General features: G+C 41.3%; 1 protein-coding gene across 2 annotated transcripts in view; it reads left to right on the forward strand.

The window, feature by feature from the left end:
• Positions 1 to 14849, forward strand: part of MBOAT1 (membrane bound O-acyltransferase domain containing 1) — a 159562-nt gene extending 144713 nt beyond the window's left edge. Inside the window, exon 15 of one of the 2 annotated variants that reach the window (XR_011251125.1) lies at positions 14650 to 14849. The gene's annotated coding sequence lies outside the window, so the exon portion shown is untranslated. Of the gene's footprint in view, positions 1 to 7241; positions 8478 to 14649 lie in introns of those variants that run through there. The other variant, XR_011251123.1, reaches the window with a different exon arrangement.
• The last annotated feature ends 3859 nt before the right edge of the window (positions 14850 to 18708 follow it).

The raw sequence follows: 18708 nt of genomic DNA on the forward strand, positions 1-18708 counted from the left end.
TTAAGGAAGGCTGCAGGGGCACTATGGGTCCTTATAGAGAGCTGGCAACACTGTTTCTTGGTCTACATGGTAGTCACATAGATGTTCACTTCGTGATATAATTGAGTTGTACCTTTGTTATTTTCACTTCACATGTGTTAAAATTAAACAAAAAACCCAGATGAGTCCGTTTAATAATACATCTATAAATATATGTATTATAATTTTGGTTTCAGAAACAGGAAATGATTTGAATGTAACTGGAAGAAAACAAACAAGAATTAATTTATAATCACAGAATTCCACCATCATATTGTGTCCAAAAAAAAAACAGAAACCCCAACACAACAACAACAACCACCAGGACACAGTAATGCAAGAATCTATAAACCTAACGTGGACACAGAAGTCAACAGTGCCGGGTGTGACATCACAAAATGGTGACATAGGTCTTTCCTGACTTTGCAACTATTCACAGACAAGACACCACTGAGAGGATTCTAGAATGTGGGAGTGAGTTTGAAATGCCCACTGCAACACAGAGACCAGAGCAGACTTCATGGGGAGGGTGAGAGGAATGACGACCAGCCAGACACAGTGCCCCCCTCCAGGCCACTGTAGCAGCAGGCTGAGAGGCCTTCCCTGAGTCTACATTTCCTCTGCTGGAAAGAGAGACACTGGGGTGACTATAGCGCCTCAGTTGTTCTGTAGGAGCCCCTACTCTGGTTTTGCCCTACAGGGGCTCTGCTGGGCTTCCAACATCATCATTCAGATCTTGGCAGGCCATGTTCCTACCTGCAGAGCCCAGGGGTAGCCCCAACCAGTGGGTTGGCTCATCTGTAGAACCAAGTCAGCAGCGTAGCCTGACCAGGGAACTCAGAGGGTCCCAACCCTGCCTGATTTCAGTCTTCAATGAGGAGATTTGCTGGCCCTAAAGCATGGTCTGCCCCTGCTCAGGCAGAATTGCTGAGTCACAGTTAAACTCACTGTAGAGTAAGCAAGGCTTCAAGCCCCTGTTGACTAGAAAGACTGTTTGGGAAAACTTGGCAACTGCCAGAAGTGGGTCCTCCAATCCTGCCTAGGCAGGAGAGCTAAGTCCTAGCCTTGTCTGCTACAAAACTTGGCTCCCAGCCCCATGTGACATGAGGGCTGCAGAGAACAAATAAGCCGGCAATGCTTGAGCTGAGAGGAGGGCAGGCAGAGCTGATCACACACGAAGCAAAGCCAGTATCAAGCATGGAGGTTTCACCTGCTACACCCAGATGTATCTTCCCTGGTGGCTCATGGTAACGAATCCACCTACAATGCAGGAGACCTAGCTTCAGTCCCTAGGTTGGGAAGATCCCTTGGAGAAGGGAAAGGGCTACCCACTCTAGTCTTCTTGCATGGAGGATTCCTTAAGCTTATATTAAGAATAATTTGGGGGCTTCCCTGGTGGCTCAGATGGGGAAAATAATAATAATTTGCCTGCAATGCAGGAGACCTGGGTTCGATCCCTGGATCAGGAAGATCCCCTAGAGAAGAGAATGGCAACCCACTCCAGTATTCTTGCCTGGAGAATCCCATGGACAGAGGGGTTGCAGAGTTGGATACCACCGAGCGATGAACACTTTCGTGCTACACTCAGGTCAGGGAGTTAATTCACAGCCCCACCTACTGTGGAGTATGGTACCTAGTGCTATTTGACAGAAAGGGCTCCATGAAAATGCCTGGAAGCTGCTACATAACCCAGCAACGCTTGAGCTGAGAGATAGGAAGGCAGAGGTGATTGCCCCCAGAGCCAAGCCAGTGGCCCTGTTCAGCCAAGAAACTTGGGGGAAGGATCAGCTTGGGTCAAGGGCACGAAGAGCCTGAGGAGCTTTGGAGCTGCTTTTCTTGTTGCGCTCAGACAGGGAAAATGATTCACAGCCGCATCTATTGCTGAATGCGAACTTCAGCTCTCTTGGCCAGGGAAGTCTGCCCAGGGCGCATGGGCGGCTGAAACCCATCCAGCAGCTGCGCTTAAAACAGTGGACAAGCAGCGCAGCATGCAGCTTTCCCTGTCTGCAGAGCAGAACTAGAGACCTCACCTGACCGGGATACTCAGTGTGTGCTCCTGTAGGGTGCTGGGGCTCATCCTCCCACCCAACCAGGTCAGGAAAGCTGATTCATTGTCCCACCTACTGCTGATTCTAGTACCCAGTTCTGGCCACCCAGTAAGCCAGATGAGAGAATTCAGGCAACTTGGCAGGGAACCAAGCCAGAAGTTCTATACAGTTGTTCATAGCAAGTGGCACCTTCCATCCCTGATCTCAGAGCTTGAACAGTTTGCTCACAAAAATAGACCTTAACAGCAGGCCCCATGTGCCCAAGGATGTTAGCCAGAAGACATGTCCAGAAACCCAAACTCCGCTGACTGGTGAAGTACTATCTCTATCAAAGCAAACCTGTAAAGCCTGAAGGAAGAGATTACTTAAGTGTCAGAGACCATGTAAGGGATAAAAGAGCATGAAACATCAGATAAATATGACCCCACCAAGGTAGCTAATAAACTTCTAGTAACTGACTCTAAAGACGTGCAGATCTATGAACTGCCAGAAAAAGAATTCAGAATAATCCTTTTAAAGAAGTTTAGTGAACTATAAGAACACACACAGAAGAAATTAGGAAGATAATGCATGAAGAAAACAAGAAATTCAACAACAACAAAACAGAATCTATAAGAACAAAGAAATCCTGGAGTTGAAAGTACAGTAATGGAACTGAAGAATTCAATAGGGAGCGCCAAAGCAGACTAGGCCATGTATTAATAGAAGAGAGAATCAGCAATGTATAGCACTTGAAATTATTCAGACAGAGGAACAAAAACTAAACAGAAAGAAAAATGGAGAAAGCCTACAGTGCTTGCGGGACAGAATTATAAGAAATGATGTTTGCATTATGGAAGTTCCAGAAGGAGAATAGAAAGGGACAGAAAGTATATTTAAAGCAGTAATGGCTGGAAACTTCACAGACGTGAGAAGAGAAACAGACATCTAGATCCAAGAGGCCCAAAGGACCCCACCTAGGTTGCACCAGAATAAAGCTATATGGAGACACGTAAATATATTGTCAAAAGTCAAAGAGTTTTGAAAGAAGCAAGAGAAAAGAGAGAGAAGTTACATACAAGGGAACCACCATACAACCATTAGAGGATTTGTCAACATAAACATTCAGGAGAGAATGGGGTCATATATCAAAACATTGAAAGAAAAACATTAAAGGCAAAGTAAAACAGTATCTTGAGACAAATGAAAATGGAAACTCAATATACCAAAATTTGTGGGATGCAAACACATTTCTAAGAGGGAAGTTTATAGAAGTAAATGCCTATATTGATGCATGTGTATGGAATCTAAAAAGAGGGATAGGTACTGATGAGCCTATTTGCAGGGCAGCAGTGGAGACGCAGATGCAGAGAACAGACTTCCGGACACAGTGTGGGGAGGAGAGGGTGGGACGAACTGAGAGGGAAGCATGGAAACATACACACATGTAAAACACATAGCCAGCGGGAATTTGCTGTGTGACACAGGGAGCTCAGCCCAGTGCTCTGTGACAACCCAGAGGGGTGGGAGGTGGGAAGGAGGTTCAAGAGGGAGGGGACATGTGTATACCTGTGGCTTAGTCATGTCGATGTACGGCAGAAACCAGCACAATCCTATAAAGCAACTATCCTCCAATAAAAAAATTAAAAAAAAAAAGAATCAAAGATCCCAAATAAACAACTTAATTCTAATGCCTTAAAGAATGAGAGAAAGAACAAATTCAGCCCAAACTTAGTGTGAGGAAAGAATATTAGAACAGAAATAAATGATATAGAGAATAGAAAAACAAAAATTAACCAAACCAAGAGTTGGCTTTTTGAGACCTAACAAAAATTTTGACATTTTTAGCTAGACTAATCAAGGGGAAAAGGAGGGAGAATCCAAATAAACAATGCCATAAATGAAAAAGGAGACATTATACAGATACCACAGAAATACAAAGGATCATATGAGGCTATGATAAAAGTATACACCAACAACACCGTGTATGTACACACACACAATGCAATACTACCCAGTCATAAAAAGAAGAAAATTTTTTCATTTGCAGCAACATATAGACTTGGAGGGCATAATTCTAAGTGAAATAAATCAGAAGAGAAAGATAAATACTGTATGATATCACTTATATGTGGCATCTAAAAAATACAACAAACTGGTGACTATAATAAGAGGGAAGCAGACACAGATATGGGGAACAAACTAGACGTCACCAGTGAGGAGGAGGGGCACTACAGGGGTGGGAGAGCGGGCGGCACAAACTGTTGGGTGTAAGGCAGACTCAAGGAAATTATTGCACAATACAGGAAATATAGCCAATGTTTTATAATGAGTATAAATGGAAAGTAACCTTTAAACACTGTATGAAAAAAATTAATTAAAAATAATTCATAGAAAAATTAATAAAATGTGTTATCACCCAAAGATAGCAATAATTATCCAAAACCCAAGTTCAGAGTTGTGGGATTTTGTGATCTAACTGATAAAGAATTCAAAATGATGGTTTGGAAGAAGCTCGATGAACTGCAAGAAAACTCAGAAAGATAATTCAATGAAATCAGGAAAAACATACATGAACAAAGTGAGATATTTACCAAAGAGATGGGAATCATAAAAACAGAGATTCTAAAGCTGAGGAATTCAATGAACTGAATGAAAAAGGCAGGAGAGAAAAACTGCAGTGGAGTGGAGCAAATGGAAGATAGAATAAGTGAACTAAAGAAAAGGGATTTAAAATAACCCAGTCAGAATAGAACAAAGAAAAAAATGAGAAGGTGCAAAAAGCACACATGATCTAAAGGACTCCATCAAAACCCCATAAATATTAGAGTAATAGGGTTTCCACCAGGAGAGGAGCAGGAGAGAGGGGCAGAAACTTTATTTAAAGCTCAGAAATAATAGCTCAGCACTTCCCAAACATGGGGAAAGACTTGGACATCCAAGTTCACTAGGCTAGTGGCTCACCTTCTTATCTCCATGCAAAAAGAGTTTCTCCAAGAAACTTTTTTTATGGTGAAACTGTCAAAAATCAAAGAAAGTGAGAATTTTAAAAGCAGTTGGGGGTAGAGGGGGGGGAAAGGTTATAACCTACAAAGGAGCCCCATTAGGTTAACCACAGATTTTAACAGAAACCTTACAGGACAGGAAAGGGTCAAATGACACATTCAAAGTGTTGAAGGAAAAAAACTGCCAGTCAAGAATACTCTGCCTAGCTAAATTACCTTCCAGATATGAAGGGGAAAGAGAAACTGTCTCGAAGAAAAGCTCAGGGAGCCTGTCATCACTAGACCTGCCTTGCAAAAAATATTTCAAGCTGAAATGAAAAGAGGCTAATTAGTGACATGAAAAAGATGGAAGGAGACAACACACTTGTAAAGGTAATTACACAGACTTTGAAAACTAAATCTATAACAAGATGATGTGTTAACCACTTATCCGTAGTACAAAGATTCCAGGAGAAGAGTGTTAAAAATAGTTATAACTACTACATTTGTTAATGAATATACAGTATAAACAGCAGTAAAAAATGACATAAAAAAGATAAAAGCTGAGGAGCAAAAACGTGAAGTGTTGGTAGGCAATAAAAATTAGGTTTCTATCCGCTTAAAATAGACTGCGTCATTTATGAGATATTCTAAGTAAGCCTCATGGCAACCACAAAGCAAAAACCTAGAGTAGATTCACACAAGAGTTTTAAAAACTCTTTTATAGGAGATGAGAATGACATCAGCAAGATGGAAGGCAAGGAGGTCCCAATATCGGTCTCCCCGCCTAACATACACACACACAAAACAGGAACAGTGTATAAGCAGCTACAAATGGAAGTAAACAGGGAAATCTCTGGACTACAAACAACCAGCAGATTTCCTGTGGATCCAAAAACCAAGGACGGCAGCATAGAAAAGTACAGAACATACTTGGTTTGGGTCATCCCATACCCTAGTTTAGAGCAGCTCAGCACCAGGAGGGATCCCTTGGGGGAAGCTCACCACAGAGGAGGAGAGCAGCGGAACCCCAGCAAGGCCCACCACGTGGATGTTTGCAGCCTTTGCTGCAGGGGTTTCCCACCATCCTCGCTGATGCTGACCCCAGCTGACAGCAGCCGCAGAGTGCCTCCTTCTGCACCAGCTCCTAGAAGCTGGAGCTGCTGCTGGGATGAGACACGCCCTGGGGCGCCCTTGTTTCTGCTGCGTCCGGGGTCTCAGGTGTCACACGCAGCACCTCCCCATAGATGACACCAGAGCTGGCGCTGCCCACCCCGTGAGGTCTGTGACTGTCACTTTGGTTAACCAGTTAACTATTTTGTTAGCCACTGTTTCACAGTGCCCTGTGATCCTATATGACCAAATATTTTGAAATTTTCGACAAACTTCTCACTGCTGCCCCCACAATCCAATTCTACACAAAGTCTTTTTGACCTCAAATTAATTTTAGGAATTTTCAGAGGGTCCTTGGAACATTTCAAAAGATTTGTTCTCTCTCCTTCTAAAATGATGTTGCCCTAAAGTAGAGCTTATTTGATATGTTAAGTCACGTAGGAAGCATTTTCAAATAAGTAATGCAAAACTTTTCTTAGATTATACTTATGAAGATTATGTTTTTATTATAAGTATTCCAGAAATTGTATGGAATTCCTAGAAATCTGATATGTCCTGATATGTTATCATTTGTAATTATTGTTATTATCTTGAAGTATTATGTGGCACAGAAATAACCAAATTCTTTACTAATTGCAACCCTCATTAGATATTTGACTATGGCCATTTTAAAGTCTTATCATTTACAGTTAATATTTTACTCTAACAATTTTACAAGTGTCCCTACAAAAGTGCTTCATCTTTAGGTATTCATGGAGGATTCTAACAAGTACTCTACAATACAGGTTTCTGATAACTTTTCAGACATTACCCTTGAACTAAATAACAATTTATAGAATCCTAATGGAGAGACTGATGGCTTTGTAAAACTTCTAGCAAAAGATCAAGACTAACAAGCATTAAACATGGGACTAAATGAACTGAGAAAGGTGATTATAATTTATTACGACTTTAAGTACTGCTGTTTTTTAAACATGTTTATGTTTTCCAGATTTAAGAAAACTTTTTCTTAAGTGATATGATTTATAGCAATTTGATGAAATGTAACTTTGTAAACAAAGATGAAACATTTACTTTTCTCTCTGCCTAATCCCTCCAGCATTCAGAGACTCTCAGTGAATATTATTTTCATGGCAATACAATTGTCTGCATGAGTTCAATAAGAATCTGTTCTTCTTATAAGATGCTTGCTCCTTGGAAGAAAAGCTATGACAAACTTAGATAGCATATTAAAAAGCAGAGACATCATTTTGTTGACAAAGTTCCCTAGAGTCAAAGCTATGATTTTTCCAGTAGTCATGTACAGATGTGAGAGTTGGATGATAAAGAAGGCTGAGCACCGAAGAATTGACGCTTTTGAACTGTGGTGCTGCAGAAGAGCCTTGAGAGTCCCTTGAACTGCAAAGAGATCAAACCAGTCAATCCTAAAGGAAATCAGGCCTGGATATTCATCGGAAGGACTGATGCTGAAGCTCCAATACTTGGGCCACCTGATGTAAAAAGCTGACTCACTGGAAAAGACCCTGATGCTGGGAAAGATTGAAGGCAGGAGGAGAAGGGGGTGACAGAGGATGAGATGGATGGATGGCATTACCATCCACCACTCAGTGGACATGAGTTTGAGCAGTGTCCGGGAGACAGTGAAGGACATGGACTTCCCTGGTGGCTCAGATGGTGAAGTGTCTGCCTACAATGTGGGAGACCCAGGTTCAATCCCTGGGTTGGAAATGTCCTCTGAAGAAGGAAATGGCAACCCATTCCAGTACTCTTGCCTGGAAAATCCCATGGACAGAGGAGCGTGGTAGGCTACAGACCATGGGGTCGCAAACAGTCGGACAAGACTGAGTGACTGAACAACTCCTTGTAACAGGACACAATGGAAAATGTTGGTCATGTTACCAGGTTTTGACTGAAATGTCATACTTAAGATTTTGCATTGAAAAAAAAAAAGATTTTGCATTGACTTAAATGTGACTAGACAGCTTTCAGGAACTAAAATTGAGTTTATGGAGCCAATAAAGCCCTTGGGGAAAAAAGCCTGGTATGTTGCTTACAGGGTTTCTAAGAGTCTTGCCATGTAAGGGAGGTTACTTTTTATTAGGTACAAAAACCTCAGGATATTTGGAAGGCCTTGAGAAGAGAGACTCACTCATAAATGTAGATATTGCAGGGGAAGTCTTTACCCACAAGAGGCTTTTACAAGTTCAGTCTGCTATTCCTTATGAGAAGTTCCAGGAAGGAAAATTAAAATATGGCCAGCTGCTATATTTGATGTGCTTATGTAAATAATCAATCAAGCCAAGTTTAATAAAACTCAATTGAATTTGCAAGCAAATTAATCTTACTGTGGTTTATCTTTGATAGAAATGGGAGAGTCTGTAGAAAAAAATGATGTTTCAGTAATATACATTTATGGATATTGAATTCTAGTTCTCTGGTGGTTCAGATGGTAAAGAATCTGCCTGCAATGTGGGAGACCCAGGTTCAATCCCTGGGTAGGGAAGATCTCCTGGAGAAGGGAATGGCTACCCACTCCAATATTCTTGCCTGGAGAATTCCATGAAGAGAGGATTCTGGCAGGCTACAGTCCATGGGGTCTCAAAGATTCAAACATGACTGAGCAACTAACATTTTCACTTTCTATTAATTATCTTTCAGGTTTTGTTTTCTACCTGTAAACTGGACTAGAACCTGAATTCTTCTAGTTTCCTTGAAATTTGGCGACAACTCTCCAAACTAATATTTCCAATTTTTCTTCTACCCTTTTGATTTGAAATCATTAAGAACTAAAACTGCCCTTTTTCTAAAGCTATGCAAACTAAAGTTGGACAACTTGATAGAAACTTCAGAGAAATCACCACAACTCACGTACAATCTTCATACGGGTTGCTGTGTGGGCTATTCAGAAGACCAACTGAAAGGCATTCAACTGCAAACCAGGAAAACCTATCAAGTCCTCACTGCCTGTCCTCAGTCTGGGGAACGCTTTGAGTCCAATATCTGGTAATTTTCTCTACTGTCTAACCCCTGGATCTCAGAAACTGGTTTATAGTTTGCTATAATCATTAACCATTGCTTTTCTGTTGTTCCCACCTAAGTGCCCAGGTGGTGCTAGTGGTAAAGAACCCACCTGCCAGTGCAGGAGACATAAGGGATGCAGGTTCCATCCCTGGGTTGGGAAGCTCCCCTGGAGGAGGCCATGGCACCCCACTCCAGTATTCTTGCCTGGAGAATCCCATGGGCAGAGGAGCCTGGCGGGCTATAGTTCCATAGGGTCACAAAGAATTGGACACAACTGAAGCTACTGAGCACGCAGCATGCACACCTTATTAAATACATGATTCTTTTTTTAAGATTTTTTTGGGGGGATGCAGACCATTTTTAAAGTCTTTATTTGATTTGTTACAATATTGTTTCTGTTTTATGTTTTGGTTTTTTGGCTGTGAGGCATGTGGATCTTAGCTCCCCAACCAGAGATCGAACCTACATCCCTTGCATTCCAAGATGAAGTCTTAGCCACTGGGCCACCAGGGAAGTCCTGATACTTGATTTCTTGCACAATACAGGCCTAACTTTGGTAATGATGCCCAGCTGCATCATTACCTCATAGAATGAGACATTCCTGTTTAACTGAACTGACCTATTTTTAAGGCGAAGAAATTAATTAAATGAAATAACTGAGCAATATACCAACCTCAGCTTCTAACATGTGAAGCTCCCAGAGGAGAGAACTGATGGGGTTCAAGGATGAGTTTCTTCAAATATGCCAAAGTAGCATATTGTTTTGAATAAAGGTTACTTGAGAAACAACCAGTACAAAAAGAACACTCTGACTCTCCTTTGCTCCCCTGAAAACAGCAAACTCCCATGGGAAGTTTTCCTCCCTATGCCAGGGAGATGGAGGGCATCCTAGTCCCCAGAGATAGAGAAATTGAGAAGGTTAAAGAAACAAACTTTGCTACTTCTGCATTAGCTTGTTATTCCAAGCAATAACCCCTTTGTTTTGTCAAAACTTTACAAATAATTGGTTCTTTGTCTAAAATGGTGTATAAACACCCTGCTTCAGTTACTTTTTTGGTTCCATATCTATGGAACCTCCATAAGTATGAAATTAATTTTTTTAAATTTAATAACATAACATGTCTTATGTTAATTTTCATTAAAACAGCCTAAACAACTAGAAGGGTAGAGAAAAATGTTTTCTCCCCTACAAAATATACATGGAACATTCTTCAGAATAGATCACATGTTAAGCCACAAAACAAGTCTCAATACATTTAAGAATGCTGAAATCATATTAAGCATCTTTTCTAATCACAATGGCGTGATGATAGATAGTCAATAAAGGCCACATATGACAAACCCACAGCTAACATCATACTCACCTAACATCCTACTCAATAACAAAAGGCGAAAGCTTTCTAAGATCAGAAACAAAACAAGGGTGCCCACTTTTGTTGCTTTTATTAAACAGAGTATTTAGAGTCCCAGTTGCATCAGTTGCCAGGAAAAAGAAATAAAAGGCAAAAAAATTGGAAAGAAAGAAGTAAACTGTCACTATTTGCAGATGACATGATGCCACATGTCACATGTATAGGAAACCCTAACAACTCCACCAAAACACTATTAGAATAAATGAATTCAGTAGAGTTGCAAGATACAAAATACATACACAGAAACTGATACATTTATATATATTAATAACAAGCTACCAGAAGAAACTTTAAGAAAACAGTTGCACTTATAATTGCATTAAAAAGAAAAAAATACCTAAGAATAAATTTACCAAGGAGGTGATAGACATGTACCTTGAAAACAATAAGATATTAATCAATGAAGATAAAGATGACATAAATGTTGGAAAGATACACCATGCTCAGGCACTGGAAGAATTAATATTGTTAAAAGCCATACTATTCAAAGCATTATATAAATTCAATGCAGCTCCTATCAAGATACCAATAGCATTTTTTCACTAAACCAGAATAATCTTAAAATTTGCATGGAACCACAAAAGACCCCAAATAGCCAAAACAATTCTGAGAAAGAACAAAACTGGAAATGTCATGCTTCCTGACTTCAAACTATACTATGTTGTTGTAATGCAATCCATGTGAAAATTCCAGTAGCATTTTTCATAGAAACAGAACAGACAACCCCCAAATTTGTATGGAGTCACAAAAGACTCCAGGCAACCAAAGAAATCTTGAGAAAGAACCCACACCTTCTGACTTCACACTCTGTGTGTTAGTTGCTTAGTCATGTCTGACTCTTTGTGACCCCATGGACTGTTGTCCACCAGAGGCCTCTGTCCATGGAATTCTTCAGGCAAGAATTTTGGAGTGGGTTGCCATTCTCTTCTTGGGGGGATCTTCCTGACCCAGGGATCAAACCCAGGTCTCCTGCACTGCAGACAGATTCTTTACCATCTGAGCTACTTGGGAGGCCCGATTTCACACTATATCCCAAAGCTATACTTGTTAAGACAGTAGAGTATTGGTGTGAAAGTATGCACGTAGAACAATGGAAGAGAACAGAGAACTGAGAAATAAACCCGCGCATATATGATCAATTAGTTTACAGCAAATGAGACAAGAATATACAATGGGGACTATACAAATATACAACGGGGAATATACAAATATACAATGGGGAATATACAAAGAATATACAAAAGAGAGTTAAACTGTATTGGGAAAACTGGACAGCTACATGCAAAAGAATGAATCTGGACCACTATCTTACACCATACACAAAAATCAACTCAAAATGGATGAAGACTTGAATGTTAGACCTGAAACCATAAAACTCCCGGAAGAAAACATGGGGGTGAACTTGACATCGTATTGTCTTGCATGGTATTTTGGATTTGACCTGAAAAGAACAGGTAGCATCAGCAAAATAAACAAGTGGGACTCCATCAAGCTAGAAAACTTCTGTACAGCAAAGGAAACTCTCCAAAAAAGGAAAAAACTCAACCCATGGAATGGGAAGACATTTACAAATCATATCTGATAAAACGTTAACATCAAAATGTTTTTAAAACTTACATCACTTAGGGGAAAAGTCCAGTTAAAAAATGGGCACTGGATCTGAACAGACATTTCCCCAAAGACACAGAAATGACCAACGGTTGTAAGAAAAGGTGCTCAAAATCACTAACCAACAGGGAAATGCAAATCAAAACCATACTGAGATATCACTTCATACCTGTTAGAATGGCTCTTACTTAAAAAGACAAGAAATAAGTGTTGGCTAAGATGTGGAAAAAAGAGAACCCTTGTGCATGCTTGTTGGGAATGTAAATTGGTGAAGCCACTATGAAAAACAATATGAGGTTTCCTCAAAAAAAAAACTGAAAAATCGAACTATTAATAGCATGTGATCTAGCAATTCCACATCTGGGTATTTATCTGAAGGAAACAAAATCACTGTCTTGCATTCTCATGTTCATAGCAGCCTTATTCATAATAACCACAACATAGAAATAATCTGTGTCCATCAACAGAAGCATGGATAAAGAAAATGTGGTATATATGTACAATGAATGTTATTCAGCCACAAAAAGAAGACAATCCTGCCATTTGTATCAACATGGATGAACTGTGAGGGTATTATGCTAAGTGAAATAGATCAGAGAAAGACAAATACCACATGATCTTACCTATATATGAACCTCAAAAAGAAAAAAAATCAGAATTAAAAAAAAAAAACCCATGAACTCAAATATATAGAGCAGATTGGCTGTTTGCCTAGAGGTAGGTTGTATGGGCTTGGGGAAGTGGGTGAAGGAGGGTGTAGGTGCAAACTTCCAGTTATAAAAGAAATAAGTTATGGAGATATCATATACAGCATGGTGACTACAGTTAAACATACCATATTGTGTATTTGAAAGCTGCAAGAGTGTAGACTTCCAAAGTTCTCATACCAAGAATAAAAATTTCTAACTATATGTGATGTTGTTAACTTACTGTAATTATTTTGTAACATATTGAATCACTATCTTGTACATCTGAAACTAATATATTACATGTCAATTATATGTTAATTAAAAGATAAAGTAAAGAAGGTATACAAAGGAAAGAGCAAATGAATTTCCAGCTTCTGACATAAAGAAATAGGTTACAGAGTAGGAGAGTAAACAGCTTATTGTTCTCAGCTTTCTAGGTAACTTGATTTCTTCCCTCCCATATATTAAGGGGCCTGGCCATCCCAATACTGGAACTTGTAAGCAAAAGAAGGATGCTGCAGGGAAAGTAGAAGGAAGACAATTTTTTCCAGCCCTGGATGATGGTGGGAAGGAAACTTAAGGGCGATAAAAGGAGGCAATTAAGACTCTGACCACTTTGTCCTGATGTCCGTGGATCAGGGCCCTGGTATGGAGAGATGTGTTTTATAAGTGAGGGTAAAAGGCAGAAACAGGTCCTTGTTCTGACCCCTGGTTCAGGGCTCTGGGAAGGGATTTCCTCTCAGTTAGCCCTGACCCAGCCAGGATACATCTGCAGCATCACAAAAGTGGGTATAGTCAGACCAAAGGAGGCCTGAAGTTTGTTTCCTGATCTCCAAGTTTCCACATGGGATGGACAATGGATGGAGTTCCAGTGGACCTGCTTTGGGAGTTTCCCCAGGAAGGGTCCAATGACTCAGACGCAGAGGCTGGGACGGGCCATCAGGCCTGCAGACTGGATAGAGACCTTGGCGGAGACTTGGGGTCTGAGGCCCATGAAATTTTAGGTGAATCCAATTTGGGCAGGAAGGAGCTCTGGTTCTGGGAAAGCTGAGAAAGATCAGCAGCCTGTGAAGCTGGCTCAAGAACTGGCAGGAAAAGGAGATAGGGCCCCATTCTCAGAAGACCTGACTCTTCTTGTACCATCACACACAGCCCTCAGATCACACACCTGGGTATCACCTGGGGAAGAGAAGTGGGCAAAGGGAGCTTACTAGTAAGGATTCTCCAGAGAAGCAGAACCGATAAAGAGATATTTCTACATCCATCCATCCTCCCACCCACCCACCCACGGAATTTGCTCCCATGATCAGGGAGGCTGAGAAGTCCCAAGGTCTATAGCTGGCAAACTGAAGACCCAAGAGAGACCCTGGTATAATTCTAGTCTGAAGGCAGATGCAGACTGATGCTCTGCTCAAAGACAGCAGAGAGAGAGAGTGAATTTTCTGTTATTCAGCCTTTATGTCCTTGTCTGGCCTTCATCAGATTGGATGAAGCCTACCCACAGGGGAGGGCAACCTACTTTGCTCAGTCTACCGTGTAAGATGTTAACCTCATCCAGAAACACCCTCACAGACACACCCACAGTAACTTTTGGCCAAATATCTGGGCCCCTGTGGCCCCATCAAGTTGACACATGAAATTATCACAGGGAGCCTTCCAGAAGCAGAAGTTTTTCTAAAAGAGTGTGAGATGAAAGGACTGTTTACGTGATCAGACTGGACTAAATTTAACTAAGATTAGAGACTTAATGTTTTTTTTTTTCTTTTTATTCCACTAGCTACTAAATGGGAGATTATGAGAAGGAAGAGATGAGCTCCAAGGGAAAATAAAAATCACATTTTCTCTGCATATTCAGCCACAGATAATGATATACCATGTCAGATCACTGTTTTACTATTGTGTAATCTGTTTCTTCTGTACAAATGTACATCCTGGACAGCTTTCTGGATGAATAAATCTGGATCTCCCTAAAAGTCGTATTTAATATTTGCTTAGTATTTTATTGTCTAAAAAAGATCACAATCGGAATACTCAGACTCCTGTTGATGGCTATGTAGGTTGTTTCTAATTTTTACTCTTATAATAAATGCTGTGATAAACAAGGAGAGCTTAGATGTACAGTTCACCCCCCCCCCCCCAACTAGAGAAAAATAATTCATATTTATTCTTTCTACATGGGGGTATGGGAAGAAAAAAAGGAGAATAGGAGTTCAACAAGGAGCTGGTAGATGGCCGGGGGATGCCCAGGGGTGGGCCCTGTGTGGGGCCAGTTGCTTGTCCCTTCCCAGTCGTGACCACACGGGAGAGATAACAGACCACAGGGTGGTAACGGCTCCTGCCATGCCCGCACGTTCCACCCTGTGCTTGCCGTCGCAGACTCACAGGGTCTCCTGGGACCAAGAGAGGGGAAGAGGGTAAAGCAGGGTAGGAAGGAGACTTCCTGCTGAGATAATGAACCAGTGGAGACAAGAGAAGCCGGACCACCTGAAGGCTGGCCAGCAGCTCTATCTGCGCGGTCCAGAGCGCGGGCTGCTGTGGGCCAGCTCTGTTTATCAGGAGCCGCTTGCTCCCGATGGCAGGCTACTGCATGGCTTCAATTAGACTTTTTGACTGATGGCCAGTTTAATGAGCCTATTTACAGAGGGTCATTCAACATGGCAATTACACCTATAAATCTATTTGCAGCAGGACTCGAATAACCTTCTGCACACAGCCCTGTATAAAACTGCTGTCTGATTAATTAACATTAATTTCCCCGCCGTATGGAAGCAGCTGCAGTTGGTGTGAATGCTTCCAGCTCCTCTCTGCAGGCCCTGGGCGAATGGCAGGGGTTCTCTGGGTTGTGGGGGGAGCACATCATGGGGCTGGGAGGGTGGGCGAGGACCCAAGAAATAGTTGCTATTCCAAAGAAGCGTTTCGTGTTTCTTCCGTCCCTCTGTTCTTTCTCTGGTCCCTTTTGATTGATGTTTCAGGGCAGTGTCATATATAGGGGCCAAAATTCAATTAATTGGATATGAAATATTTATAACCCTGCTGTATATGTCTATCAGAGAAGAGCCCTTTAATAGATCTTCTCATTAGTATGAGCTGGTGACTCATTTCTCTGCTTTCACAGTCATTCGGAATTAAAATCCAATTAATCTAATATCCCTGTGAATGTTATTAAATTATTGGAAAAACTGCACTGAAGAGATAGGGTGAGGGGAACAAGCCAGCCTCATGGGTACTCATTTCCTCTCTGCAAAGCACACAATGTTCGGTGGGGGGTGGTTACCAGCTTCCCCCTCCTCCTCCTGTGGGCTCTTCTAGCTTCGGGTTATGTCTACACTTGGCAAATAAAGCACAGGACTGTGAATCAGGGGCTCTCAGCTGCCAGTGCCGACACTGCCAAAGCTCACAACACAACCATCACCACCAAACCCAGAAAACTGGATGCTGAAACCGATTTGCCAGACTGTAATGAAGTGAAAAGGTAAGCTGGGCACTGTCTTAAAGCAGCTCTCAATGAACTTAAGGCAGAAGCAGTATTAAGAACAAAGGCTGAATGGGAAGCTCCCAGGCTCCAGTAAATTTCTAGAATGTTGTGGTTTATGAATTCTCAATCTGGGTGCCCTATTAAAAAAAAAAAAGTCAGCAAATGAGACCATCTGTACCATTTTTCTAGATTTTACATATGTGCATTAGTATACAGTATTTCTGACTTGCTTCTCTCTGTATGACACTCCTTGGGTCCACCCATGCCTCTACACATGACCCAATTTAATTTCTTTTTATTTTAGATAATCTTATTTGCAAAGCAGAAAGAGACACAGACCTAGAGAACAAATACATGGGTACCAAAGGGGAGAGTGGGGGTGGGGTGGGAGGAACTGCAAGATTGGGATGAACACATATACGCTATTGATACTGTGTATAAGATGGATAACTACTGAGAACATACTATATATCACAGGAAACTCTAATGCCCTGTGGTGACCTGAAAGGGAAGGAGGTTCAAAAGAAAGGGGATACAGGTGTATGCGTGGCTGATTCATTTTGCTGTAAAGCAGAAACACAGCATTGTAAAGCAACTATATTCCAATAAAAATTAGTTTTAAAAAGTCAGCAATAATGGTCTAGGATTTCATAGAAATGATGAGAAGAACAAAAAGTCAAAGGCTCTTGCCTGCATTTGGAAAGACAGAGACTATTGTGGTAATTAATTTTCATATCACAGGGCATTTCATTTGTCCAGCAGTCTATGGAGACACTTGAAGTGTTTGCATTTGTGGGACAGGGGAGAGGAAAAAGATGTTGCAAGAATGGTGAGCAATGATGTGAAATTTTGCCAATTGACTGAAATGATAAAATCCTGATGCAGTATCTGGATATCTCCAGCTCCAGACTTCAGTTATAGCTAAATGACGTAATGAAGTAATAGTGACATAATGATTCTAGATACTGGTGACAAAGGCTCTCAAATTCCTCTCTCCTTCTCAGATCTAACACTGAGATTCAACAAACACTGATTGAGTCTCTACTGCATGTCAGGTATATGTCTACTGCTAGGTATTACTTGTTTAGTTGCTAAGTTGTGTCCGACTCTTTGCGACCCTTCAGACTGTAGCCCGTCAGGCTCCTCTGTCCATGGGATTTCCAAGGCAAGAAAACTGGAGCGGGTTGCCACGTCTTTCTCCAGAGGATTCTCCCGATCCTGGGATTGAACCCACATCTTCAGCGTTGGCAGGCAGATTCTTTACCACTCAGCCACCAAGGAAGCCCACAGGTGCTACTTACTATACATTTTTATCACCTGAAATGTTCCCCAAAGGATGCAGTGGTGGAAAAGACTTGGCCCCTGACTCTGAGAGGCTTCTAGATATGAAGACAGATCATTAAAAATATGATGGGTTGAAAGACTTTGCTACAGGTGCACAGTAGGGTGACCTGGAAGCCAGGGAGAGCTTCCTGGAAGAGGTGAGTGAAGGAGATGTATTCCTGCATTGGCTTAGGTGATCTTGAGTTATGACATCTTCCCCCTCTTTCTTCCTCACCTTCCATCCTTTTTAAGTACTGTCTTTTTTAGGATGCCTTCCTTACTAATGCAGTCCTGTACTGGACCTGTCCATCACTCATCTTTGTCCCTCATTCGGCCACTAAGTCAGAGATTGCATGTACTGTTAATGGGTTTCTGTGTGTACTCATTGCCCCTACATTATAAACTGTTTGAGGGACAGGACTGTTTCTTTCATTGTACATTGCCTCTCATCAAGAGTAAGCACTCTGCTAAGAACACAGCTGACACTCAAAATTCACTGAACAAAAGATTACCCAGCATTTGGTTTCTGTAGTAAGGACTTTTCCAAATTTAATGCACATGGAACTCTGCTCAGTGTTACGTGGCAGCCTGGATGGGAGGGGAGTTTGGGGGAGAATGGATACATGTGTATGTATGGCTGAGTCCCTTTGCTGTCCACCTAAAACTATCACAGCATTGTTAATTGGGTATACCCAATTCAAACAAAAGTATAGAAGTATAAGCGTACCAACCCCCTCTTAGAATAAATGTGAATTAAGTCTCAATATCTTTAAATGAAACCACACACACACACAAGCTTATCAAAGCAAGGCATACATCAAACCAATACTAAGTAGCAAGCAGCTTCCCACAAAGTTTATCCCAATGATCCAGAAGTGGTGACACCTTTCTAGTGGGTTCTGCTAGGGGAGAAAGGTCAGCCTGTTGCTAAACCTGCTTTATAGAAAGGATTTTGATAAACTGCTTATACCAAAATTTAATATCCTACAATGGACCTTATAACAAGGAGGCAGTGAGTCCTAGATGCCCTGAGAATCT

This window comes from Ovis canadensis, chromosome 20 (assembly GCF_042477335.2).
Source record: "Ovis canadensis isolate MfBH-ARS-UI-01 breed Bighorn chromosome 20, ARS-UI_OviCan_v2, whole genome shotgun sequence".
Classification (NCBI taxonomy): domain Eukaryota; kingdom Metazoa; phylum Chordata; class Mammalia; order Artiodactyla; family Bovidae; genus Ovis; species Ovis canadensis.